Below are 12,519 nucleotides of genomic sequence, written 5' to 3' on the forward strand. Positions count from 1 at the left end.
TTAAGATTCCTAGGATTCTATCCTTCCTTCAAGAAGGATTGGAAAAAGGATTATCTGCAAGTTCCCTGAAGGGACAGATTTCTGCCTTGTCGGTATTACTTCACAAAAAGCTGGCAGCTGTGCCAGATGTTCAAGCCTTTGTTCAGGCTCTGGTTAGAATCAAGCCTGTTTACAAACCTTTGACTCCTCCTTGGAGTCTCAATTTAGTTCTTTCAGTTCTTCAGGGGGTTCCATTTGAACCCTTACATTCCGTTGATATTAAGTTATTATCTTGGAAAGTTTTGTTTTTAGTTGCGATTTCTTCTGCTAGAAGAGTCTCAGAATTATCTGCTCTGCAGTGTTCTCCTCCTTATCTAGTGTTCCATGCAGATAAGGTGGTTTTACGTACTAAACCTGGTTTTCTTCCAAAAGTTGTTTCTAACAAAAACATTAACCAGGAGATTATCGTACCTTCTCTGTGTCCAAAACCAGTTTCAAAGAAGGAACGTTTGTTGCACAATTTGGATGTTGTTCGCGCTCTAAAATTCTATTTAGATGCTACAAAGGATTTTAGACAAACATCTTCCTTGTTTGTTGTTTATTCAGGTAAAAGGAGAGGTCAAAAAGCAACTTCTACCTCTCTCTCTTTTTGGATTAAAAGCATCATCAGATTGGCTTACGAGACTGCCGGACGGCAGCCTCCCGAAAGAATCACAGCTCATTCCACTAGGGCTGTGGCTTCCACATGGGCCTTCAAGAACGAGGCTTCTGTTGATCAGATATGTAGGGCAGCGACTTGGTCTTCACTGCACACTTTTACCAAATTTTACAAGTTTGATACTTTTGCTTCTTCTGAGGCTATTTTTGGGAGAAAGGTTTTGCAAGCCGTGGTGCCTTCCATTTAGGTGACCTGATTTGCTCCCTCCCTTCATCCGTGTCCTAAAGCTTTGGTATTGGTTCCCACAAGTAAGGATGACGCCGTGGACCGGACACACCTATGTTGGAGAAAACAGAATTTATGTTTACCTGATAAATTTCTTTCTCCAACGGTGTGTCCGGTCCACGGCCCGCCCTGGTTTTTTTAATCAGGTCTGATATTTTATTTTCTTTAACTACAGTCACCACGGTACCATATGGTTTCTCCTATGCAAATATTCCTCCTTAACGTCGGTCGAATGACTGGGGTAGGCGGAGCCTAGGAGGGATCATGTGACCAGCTTTGCTGGGCTCTTTGCCATTTCCTGTTGGGGAAGAGAATATCCCACAAGTAAGGATGACGCCGTGGACCGGACACACCGTTGGAGAAAGAAATTTATCAGGTAAACATAAATTCTGTTTTTCATAGCCTCCCTTGTAAGAATGACCATTTTATTGTTAAAACGCAAGATTCTTATACATATTTTCCAGAGATCAAGTTTCATGACCACACCCTTCTGGCAGGGCTAAGAACCCCCTATCTTTTATGACCTTCAATAAACTCTAAGTCTTTGCCTGAAATTATAGAACCCATTATAATTTCTGCTAGATACGTCCATTTTCATCTGTACAAAAGGGCAATATCTTATTTACATTGTGAGAATCAATTTGATACCAAATATGACATGGTTGCCATTTTTCCCTTCATTTAATGTCATAACATGTTTTAAACACATATCTACATTGTACAAATGTCCTTTTATTGACCTCATCAGGATATGGGGAAGAAGCGCTGTTTTGTGTCATGCCCTCTGCTGACAGTTTGAGCCATAAAGGCCTCTTCTGTGTATACTACAAAGTATTTATTTTTATATATATATGTATGTGTGTGTATGTGTGTATGTATATATATATATATATATATATATATATATATATATATATATATATATATATATATATATATATATATATATATATATATATATATATATATATATTGGATATAAAAAAGTCTACACACCCCTGTTAAAATGTCATGTTTCTGTGATGTAAAAAAATGACACATGGATAAATCATTCCAGAACTATTTCCACCTTTAATGTGACCTATAAACTGTACAACTCAATTGCAAAACAAACTAAAATCTTTTAGGTGGAGGGAAGTAGAAATAAAAAACTAAAATAATATGGTTGCATAAGTGTGTAAACTAATACTTTGTTAAAGCACCCTTTGATTTTATTACAGCACTCAGTCGTTTTGGGTATGAGTTTATCAGCATGGCACATCTTGACTTGGCAAGATTTGCCCACTCTTCTTTGCAAAAACACTCCAAATCTGTCAGATTGCGAGGGCATCTCCTGTGCACAGCTCTCTTCAGGTCACCTCACAGATTTTCGATTGGATTCAGGTCTGGGCTCTGACTGGGCCATTCCAAAACTTTAATCTTCTTCTGGTGAAGCCATTCCATTGTTGATTTGGATGATTGCTTTGGGGCGTTGTCATGCTGAAAGATGAAGTTCCTCTTCATGTTCAGCTTTCTAGCAGAAGCCTGAAGGCTTTGTGCCATTATTGTCTAGTATTTGGAACTAACATAGTAATATAGTAGATGAGGTTGAAAAAAGACCGAAGTTCATAGAGTTCAACCTATACAAATCTAAAATATATACAAAAAACTCCAGTTAATCTTAAATAATCCCACTAAAAGGTGACCCATTTAATACTAGCAATCATATCCATGAATTTTGTTAATAGACCGAAATGTATCCAGATAATTTTTAAATGTATCTAGGGTATTGGCATTCACTACCTCCTTTGGTAATGAGTTCCAAAATTTAATTGCTCTTACAGTGAAAAAACATTTCCGTTTCAGGAGATTAAATCTCCTTTCCTCCAACCTTAAATTGTGACTTCTGGTCACGAACAATTTTCTTGGAATAAACAGCGCTTCTGCTATCTCTGTATATGGGCCTTGAATATATTTATATAAAGTAATCATGTCACCTCTTAACTGTTCATAATTCCCTCTACTTTGACTAAGGCCCCAGTTCCAGCTGAAGAAAAACAGACCCAAAGCATGATGCTGCCACCAAAATGCTTCACTGTGGGTATGGTGTTCTTTTGGTTATATGCAGTGTTGTTTTTGCTCCGAACATATCTTTTGGAATTATGGCCAAAAAGTTTAATCCTGGTTTCATCAAACCAGAACACCTTTTGCGACATGCTTTTAGGAGACTTCAGATGTGTTTTTGCAAAATTTAGCTGGGCTTGGATGTTTTTTTTTCCATAAGAAAAGGCTTCCGTCTTGCCACTCTACCCCATAGCACAGACATATGAAGAATACGGGCGATTGTTGTCACATGCACCACACAGCCAGTACTTGCCAGATATTCCTGCAGTTCCTTTAATGGTGCTGTAGGCCTCTTGGCAGCCTCCCAGACCAGTTTTCTTCTCGTCTTTTCATCTATTTTGGAGGGACGTCCAGTTCTTGGTAATGTCACTGTTGCGCAATAATTTTCTCCACTTGATGATGACTGTCTTCACTGTGTTCCATGGTATATCTAATGCCTTGGAAATTCTTTTGTACCGTTCTCCTGACTGATACCTTTTAACAATGAGATCCCTCTGATGCTTTGGAAGCTCTTTGCGAACCATGGCTTTTGCTGTAGGTTGCGACTAAGAAAATGTCAGGAAAGACCTACTAGAACAGCTGTACTTTATTTGGGGTTAATCAGAGGCATTTTAAATGATGGTGTATGCTGACTCCTATTTAACATGATTTTGAATGTGATTGCTCAATTCTAAACACAGCTACATCCCCAGTTATATGCAACCATATTATTTTATTTTTTTATTTTTACTTCCATTCACCTAGAAGTTTCAGTTTGTTTTTCAATCAAGTTGTACAGTTTATAGGTCAATTTAAAGGTGGAAAAATTTCAGAAACGATTTATCTTTGTCTCATTTTTTTTTACATGACAGAAACCTGACATCCACTATACATATACATATATATATAGAGAGAGAGAAAATAACTCATTGTGTAAACCATTTACAAATCTAAACAAGTCAGAAGACTTGCTTTAAACCCAGAAACTCTCTGACTACACTGTTTCCAATGCAGCAAAGGAATCTGGGTAAGATATGCAAATGAGGTTCACAATGACTCACCTTTTTACTTTTAGCCTGCTTTTTAAGACAGACTTCCCTTTATGCCATAGCACTGCTGCATTACACAGCTTTAATGCTTAGCTAGGGGTTAGTACAGTGATTTAGACCAATCCCAGGACAGCTGTTTCGTGGTTATCAGCTGGGAGTAGGTTAAATTGCTGCTTGGTAAAGTTCATTTCTGGGGGAAATTCAACAACAATTAAAATTACGGGGAGGCGAAAAGTGAGTTTAAAATCCTCCACTAAATACAAAATATAGAGAAAATAACTCATTGTGTAAACCATTTACAAATCTAAACAAGTCAGAAGATAATTAATTGTTTAATTTTAATTGTTGTTGAATTTCCCCCAGAAATTAACTTTACCAAGCAGTGATTTAACCTACTCCCAGCTGATGAGTGGCATTAACCACGAAACAGCTGTCCTAGGATTGGTCTAAATCACTGTACTAACCCTAGCTAAGCATTAAAACTGTGTAATGCAGCAGTGCTATGGCATAAAGGGAAGCCTGTCTTAAAAAGCAGGCTAAAAGTAAAAAGGTGAGTCATTGTGAACCTAATTTGCATATCTTACCCATATTCCTTTGCTGCATTGGAAACAGTGTAGTCAGAGAGTTTCTGGGTTTAAAAAGCAAGTCTTCTGACTTGTTTAGATTTGTAAATGGTTTACACAATGAGTTATTTTCTCTATAATTTGTATTTAGTGGAGGATTTTAAACTCACTTTTCGCCTCCCCATAATTTTAGTTTATATATATATATATATATATATATATATATATATATATATATATATATATATATATATATATATATATGACATGCCAACTCATTCATAGTGCATATTTGGAGCGGAGTAAACTTTTATTTATTGAAAGGTTGAAAGTATGAAAAATATATGTATGACACTACTGCCAATGGTTAATATCTCCCTTAATGTTTCTAACTCTTGTCTCTCTTGAGGTACAACCTACGTACTGTACTTTGCACTGCATACAAGTGATCATATAAAGGTATACGTCACTCATACAGCGGATTATGGAACCCCGCTGTAAAGTGAAAACCTCCTTAAAGTGTAACATGGTTTTAGCTTTCTTTTCACATGCCAATGTGTTTAAAAGCTTGAAAACATGTTTGAACTAACATATATTAGGTGTGCAATAGCGCTAAGTTTAGTTTAACACTTGCACAGTATTTAATTAGTATTCAATAAAAACTGTACCTGTAAAATCGTGACAATTACTGTAGTAACATTTGCCAGACTACAACACTGAGACACAGATTGCACTGCAATGCTGTAAACAGAGTGAACTGGGCATAGCAAAATGGTGCCAGTCACTTTTCTCGCAATCTCACGAAGATTACAGCACTGTTTCAAATTCCTTGGAGGTTGAACTTCAGCTCCACAAATCACTGTATTAGCGAAGCGCTGTAAAGTGAGGTATGACCTGTAGATGGAATGATCAGTTCTACAATTGGTACAGTGATCATTCTGATACACCTTTTGTGTGGTGCTTGATTGAAAACTCTTACTGACTTGTGTAAAGTCGCAAGCTGTACATAATCTTCTAGCACATAGGTAGTGTACCTTACAATGCAACCAACTATTATATTGTTTAGGTTTTCTCAACATGCTAGGCGATATCATATTACCAATTGTTATGTCCCTCCTTGATACAAATCTACAATCCCTTTCCCCTACTCCTTTAAGTAAGTCATCTGCTCGCAGAATCAGTAGATTCTTGCGTAAGATGTTACATATTGCATGAAATTGGTTAGTGTATGTAGTTACAAATGTCAGTTCTTTAACTTCAGATATCCTCTGCTGTACCTGTAGAAGCACTGGATGGGCTACCTACTGGATACAGCTTTACATATTTGACTGCTAAGATCAGTGGGTGCTTCAAAAGCTAAGTGCATTGCACTCACACATTTCACAGGCTATTTTTACAGAGTATCTCAAGTGTAACATAGCCAGGGGACATTTAATTGCTACACTAAAGTTTCCTCAGTACTGAAGGGGTTAATGGCAGTATTTTTCTCTCGTGGGGAGGTGCAGTTTATCAGCATCTAAATACCTCAGGGACATTTTAATGCTGCTGTTAAATTTTATTCCTTATAATAGGGCGCTGTGTCTTTTTTAAAAAAATTTTAAACATTCTTTGTTCCTGCAGCACCATAGAAAAAAAAATCACATGATTCCCTAGTCACTATAGGCAAGTGTATCTGCAGAGCATGGTTAGTTTTCACTCACGGTGACACGAGCAGTTTTTTGTCGCTCATACTCCCAGGGAGCGCACTCTGAAGCGATGGTGGCTGGAATATGCACTACTGTGAGCTAGCTGCTTGTCACTATCTCACCCAATGTATTTAGCTAGGCCCCACTGGAGCATTGCTCTCCTTCAACAAAGGATTCCAAGAGAAGGAAATATGACAATAGAAGTAAATATAAAAATGGTATGATCTTTCTGAAACCCAAAAATAATCTTTCATTGTTATGTCCCTTTAAGGTCTATTTATCAACTCTGTATGCTAATTTTTCCTGTTAAGTGTAGTCAGTCCACGGGTCATCCATTACTTATGGGATATTAACTCCTCCCCAACAGGAAGTGCAAGAGGATCACCCAAGCAGAGCTGCTATATAGCTCCTCCCCTCTACGTCATACCCAGTCATTCTCTTGCACCTAACTAATAGATAGGATGTGTGAGAGGAGTGTGGTTATTAAATTTAGTTTTTTATTACTTCAATCAAAAGTTTGTTATTTTAAACAGCACCGGAGTGTGTTGTTTCTTCTCAGGCAGTATTAGAAGAAGAATCTACCTGAGTTTGTGTATGATCTCAGCGGATGTAACTAAGATCCATTTGCTGTTCTCGGCCATTCTGAGGAGCGAGGTAACTTCAGAACAGGGGACAGTGGGCAGGGTTCACCTGCAAAGAGGTATGTTGCAGTATATTATTTTCTAAGGAATGGAATTGACTGAGAAAATACTGCTAATACCGATAAAATGTAAGTACAGCCTTAAATGCAGTAGTAGTAACTGGTATCAGGCTGTTATGTATGTATGTTGGCACCAAAGTATTTCTGGGGAATGGCACTTCACTAAGAAAATACTGTATACATATAACTCTAGCCTCTCTGCAGTGATAGCGACTAGCAACAGGCTTTTATTCTTATTCATATATTTAAAACGTTTACTGACAGGTTAATCGTTTTTTGTTTTTTTTCTCTGAGGTACTTGGTGAAAATTTATGGACATTATTTTCCACTTGGCTGTCGTTTATTTTGCATAAAATCAGTTACTGAGCTTCCCCACTGCTGTATTAAGAGTGGGAGGGGCCTATTTTTGGCGCTTTTACTACGCATTAAAAATTCAGTCACAGTCTTCCTTATTCTCCCTGCATGATCCAGGACGTCTCTACAGAGCTCAGGGGTCTCCAAAACTAGTTTGAGGGAGGTAATCACTCACAGCAGACCTGTGAGACTGTGCTTTGACTGTGATAAAAAACGTATTTATTTGTCAATCATTTTTGGTATTAATAATCCATTTGCTGATGGGTGCTATCCTTTGCTAAATTAATGCATTTCATATGAAAAATTGATTGCTATAACTAAACCGGTTCATTGTTATCTCAAAGTGTCAGTTTTTTTGTGTGCTTCTCAAGGGAGATTTCATCTTTCAAGGTTGTCAACAAACCAGATAAAGAAAGAGGCGTTTCTACGCTGTGTACAAGACCTCTTACTAATGGGAGTGATCCACCCAGTTCCGCGGTCGGAACACGGACAAGGGTTTTACTCAAATCTGTTTGTGGTTCCAAAAAGAGGGAACCTTCAGACCAATATTGGATTTAAAGATCCTAAACAAATTCCTAAGAGTTCCATCGTTCAAAATGGAAACTATTCGGACAATCTTACCCATGATCCAAAGAGGTCAGTACATGACCACAGTGGATTTAAAGGATGCCTACCTTCACATACCGATTCACAAGGATCATTACCGGTATCTAAGGTTTGCCTTCCTAGACAGGCATTACCAGTTTGTAGCTCTTCCCTTCGGGTTAGCTACGGCTCCAAGAATCTTTACAAAGGTTCTGGGCTCTCTTCTGGCGGTACTAAGACCGCGAGGAATATCGGTAGCTCCGTACCTAGACGACATTCTGATACAAGCGTCAAGCTTCCAAACTGCCAAGTCTCATACAGAGTTAGTACTGGCATTTCTAAGGTCGCATGGGTGGAAAGTGAACGAAGAAAAGAGTTCTCTCTTACCACTCACAAGAGTTCCCTTCTTGGGGACTCTTATAGATTCTGTAGAAATGAAAAGTTACCTGACAGAGGACAGGTTAACAAAACTTCTAAATGCTTGCCGTGTCCTTCATTCCATTCAGCACCCGTCAGTGGCTCAATGCATGGAGGTAATCGGCTTAATGGTAGCGGCAATGGACATAGTACCTTTTGCACGCCTGCATCTCAGACCACTGCAATTGTGCATGCTAAGTCAGTGGAATGGGGATTACTCAGATTTGTCCCCTATGCTGAATCTGGATCAAGAGACCAGAGATTCTCTTCTATGGTGGCTTTTTCGGCCACATCTGTCCAGGGGATGCCCTTCAGCAGGCCAGACTGGACAATTGTAACAACAGACGCCAGCCTTTTAGGTTGGGGCGCTGTCTGGAATTCCCTGAAGGCTCAGGGATCATGGACTCAGGAGGAGAGTCTCCTTCCAATAAACATTCTGGAATTGAGAGCAGTTCTCAATGCCCTTCTGACTTGGCCTCAGTTAGCAACTCTGAGGTTCATCAGGTTTCAGTCGGACAACATCACGACTGTGGCTTACATCAATCATCAGGGAGGGACAAGGAGTTCCCTAGCGATGATGGAAGTCTCAAAGATAATTCGCTGGGCAGAGTCTCACTCTTGCCACCTGTCAGCGATTCACATTCCAGGCGTGGAGAACTGGGAGGCGGATTTCTTAAGTCGCCAGACTTTTCATCCGGGGGAGTGGGAACTTCATCCGGAGGTCTTTGCCCAAATACTTCGACGTTGGGGCAAACCAGATCTGGATCTCATGGCGTCTCGCCAGAACGCCAAACTTCCTTGTTATGGATCCAGGTCCAGGGATCCGCGAGCGGCGCTGATAGATGCTCTGACAGCACCTTGGGTCTTCAACATGGCTTATGTGTTTCCACCGTTCCCGATGCTTCCTCGATTGATTGCCAGGATCAAACAGGAAAAAGCATCGGTGATTCTAATAGCGCCTGCGTGGCCACGCAGGACCTGGTATGCAGATCTAGTGGACATGTCATCCTGTCCACCTTGGTCGCTGCCTCTGAGACAGGACCTTCTAATTCAGGGTCCTTTCAAACATCAAAATCTAATTTCTCTGAAGCTGACTGCATGGAAATTGAACGCTTGATTTTATCAAAGCGTGGATTTTCGGAGTCAGTAATTGATACCTTAATACAGGCTAGGAAACCTGTTACCAGGAAAATTTACCATAAGATATGGTGTAAATATTTACACTGGTGCGAATCCAAGAGTTACTCATGGAGTAAGGTTAGGATTCCTAGGATATTGTCTTTTCTACAGGAAGGTTTAGAAAAGGGTTTATCTGCAAATTCTTTAAAGGGACAGATCTCAGCTCTGTCCATCCTTTTACACAAACGTCTGTCAGAAGTTCCAGACGTTCAGGCTTTTTGTCAGGCTTTGGCCAGGATTAAGCCTGTGTTTAAGACTGTTGCTCCACCATGGAGCTTAAACTTAGTTCTTAACGTTTTACAGGGTGTTCCGTTTGAACCCCTTCATTCCATTGATATCAAGCTGTTATCTTGGAAAGTTCTGTTTTTAATGGCTATTTCCTCGGCTCGTAGAGTCTCTGAGTTATCGGCCTTACATTGTGATTCTCCTTATCTGATTTTTCATTCAGATAAGGTAGTTCTGCGTACTAAACCTGGGTTCTTACCTAAGGTAGTCACTAACAAGAATATCAATCAAGAGATTGTTGTTCCATCGTTGTGCCCTAACCCTTCTTCAAAGAAGGAACGACTTCTGCACAATCTAGACGTAGTCCGTGCCCTGAAATTTTATTTACAGGCAACTAAAGATTTTCGCCAAACTTCTTCCCTGTTTGTAGTTTATTCTGGACAGAGGAGAGGTCAAAAAGCATCTGCTACCTCTCTCTCTTTTTGGCTTCGTAGCATAATACGTTTAGCCTATGAGACTGCTGGACAGCAGCCTCCTGAAAGGATTACAGCTCATTCTACGAGAGCTGTGGCTTCCACGTGGGCCTTTAAGAATGAGGCCTCTGTTGAACAGATTTGCAAGGCTGCAACTTGGTCTTCTCTTCATACTTTTTCCAAATTTTACAAATTTGACACTTTTGCTTCTTCTGAGGCTGTTTTTGGGAGAAAGGTTCTTCAGGCAGTGGTTCCTTCCGTGTAAAGATCCTGCCTGTCCCTCCCGTCATCCGTGTACTTTAGCTTTGGTATTGGTATCCCATAAGTAATGGATGACCCGTGGACTGACTACACTTAACAGGAGAAAACATAATTTATGCTTACCTGATAAATTCCTTTCTCCTGTAGTGTAGTCAGTCCACGGCCCGCCCTGTTTTTTATGGCAGGTCTAAAATTTAAATTAAACTCCAGTCACCACTGCACCCTATAGTTTCTCCTTTCTCGTTTGGTTTCGGTCGAATGACTGGGTATGACGTAGAGGGGAGGAGCTATATAGCAGCTCTGCTTGGGTGATCCTCTTGCACTTCCTGTTGGGGAGGAGTTAATATCCCATAAGTAATGGATGACCCGTGGACTGACTACACTACAGGAGAAAGGAATTTATCAGGTAAGCATAAATTATGTTTTTATAACCTTTTGCTGTGAAGAAGGGGCATGTTATTTCTGCAGAAACAAATTAACAGTTTTGAGAACTACAAAACCTATAATATGTGATAATATTTTTAAGATAGAAACATTAGGAGAGCACAACGTGAATTAATTCACCAAAAAAACAAAAACATTACAGCCATGATTATACAGCATCTTGCTATATAATTACAAACTAATCTATATTTCAGGATGAATAACATTTGGATTATAATTTATTAAATAGAAACTATTGTTAGATTATTTTTTTTCTTCTCAAAAAACATTTTATTTAAAAAACATCCTATTAAAGGGGCAGTAAACCTAGAAAAAATGTTATATAATTCTGCGCATCTGCAGAACATTATCTTAGCCAAACTTTTTGCAACATAATATTGCCTCTGAAATTTGATTAAAAAAAGAGGGATTTCAGACCGCCACTCTTGCTCTACTGAGCGGGTCTGGTTTTCCCCCTGAGCGCATCTGGGCAGCTGTCTAGTCACAGCCCCGTCCGATCGCGCCATTACACTCAATGTAGCTCACTCCCGCTATTAGACAGAGCAGGAGCAAGCTGTATTGAGTGTAATGGCGAGATCGGGCCGGGCTGTGACTAGACAGCTGCCCAGATGCGCTCAGGGGGAAAATCAGATCCGCTCAGTAGAGCAAGAGCAGCGGTCTGAAAAACCCTCTTTTAAAAAAAAATAAAAAAAAAAAAATCAAATTTCAGAGGCAATATTATGTTGCATTAAGTTTGGCTAAGATAATGTTTTATATAATTCTGCACTATGTGCAAAATTATATAACATTATTTTATAGGTTTACTGCCCCTTTAAATAAAAAAAATCACTAATTTTTATCCACCCTGATTAGTACACGCTGTGCATTGTTTTATACTCATTCTGTACACATAATACTATAGGGTTAAGTGTATTTGTTAATCCTGTATAATCATAGAAGAATTTATTCCGGCAATATTACATGTGTATGTCATTTACAAAGCAGCTAGAAGGAACATGTTTTCTTGAAACCTTGGTGTACACTAGAATTCCTGAAATTCTGCAAAAAATATATATATTTCCACTCCCACCGGTATCATGTGACATCCATCAGCCAATCACAAATGCATATACGTATTTACTATGAATGCTTGCACATGCTCAGTGGGAGCTGGTGACTCAAAAAGTGTAAATATAAAAAGACTTTGCACATTTTGTTAATGGAAGTAAATTGTTAAAGCTGTTTAACATTGCATGCTCTATCTGAATCATGAAAGTTTAAAGGGATAGTAAACACCAAAAATGTTATTATTTAAAAAGATATATAATCCCTTTATTTATCATTCCCCAGTTTTGCATAACCAACACTGTTATAGAAATATAATTTTTACTTCTTATTACCTTGGCTAAGATAATGTTTTATATAATTCTGCACTATGTGCAAAATTATATAACATTATTTCTCCAACATAGGTGTGTCCGGTCCACGGCGTCATCCTTACTTGTGGGATATTCTCTTCCCCAACAGGAAATGGCAAAGAGCCCAGCAAAGCTGGTCACATGATCCCTCCTAGGCTCCGCCTTCCCCAGTCATTCTCTTTG

General features: G+C 39.1%; 1 protein-coding gene across 2 annotated transcripts in view; it reads left to right on the plus strand.

Moving 5' to 3' along the window:
• ZFYVE16 (zinc finger FYVE-type containing 16) overlaps nt 1-12,519 on the plus strand; it is a 645,028-nt gene that overhangs the window by 278,469 nt on the left and 354,040 nt on the right. The window lies entirely within an intron of this gene.

The sequence above is a fragment of the Bombina bombina genome, chromosome 2 (assembly GCF_027579735.1).
Source record: "Bombina bombina isolate aBomBom1 chromosome 2, aBomBom1.pri, whole genome shotgun sequence".
NCBI lineage: Eukaryota > Metazoa > Chordata > Amphibia > Anura > Bombinatoridae > Bombina > Bombina bombina.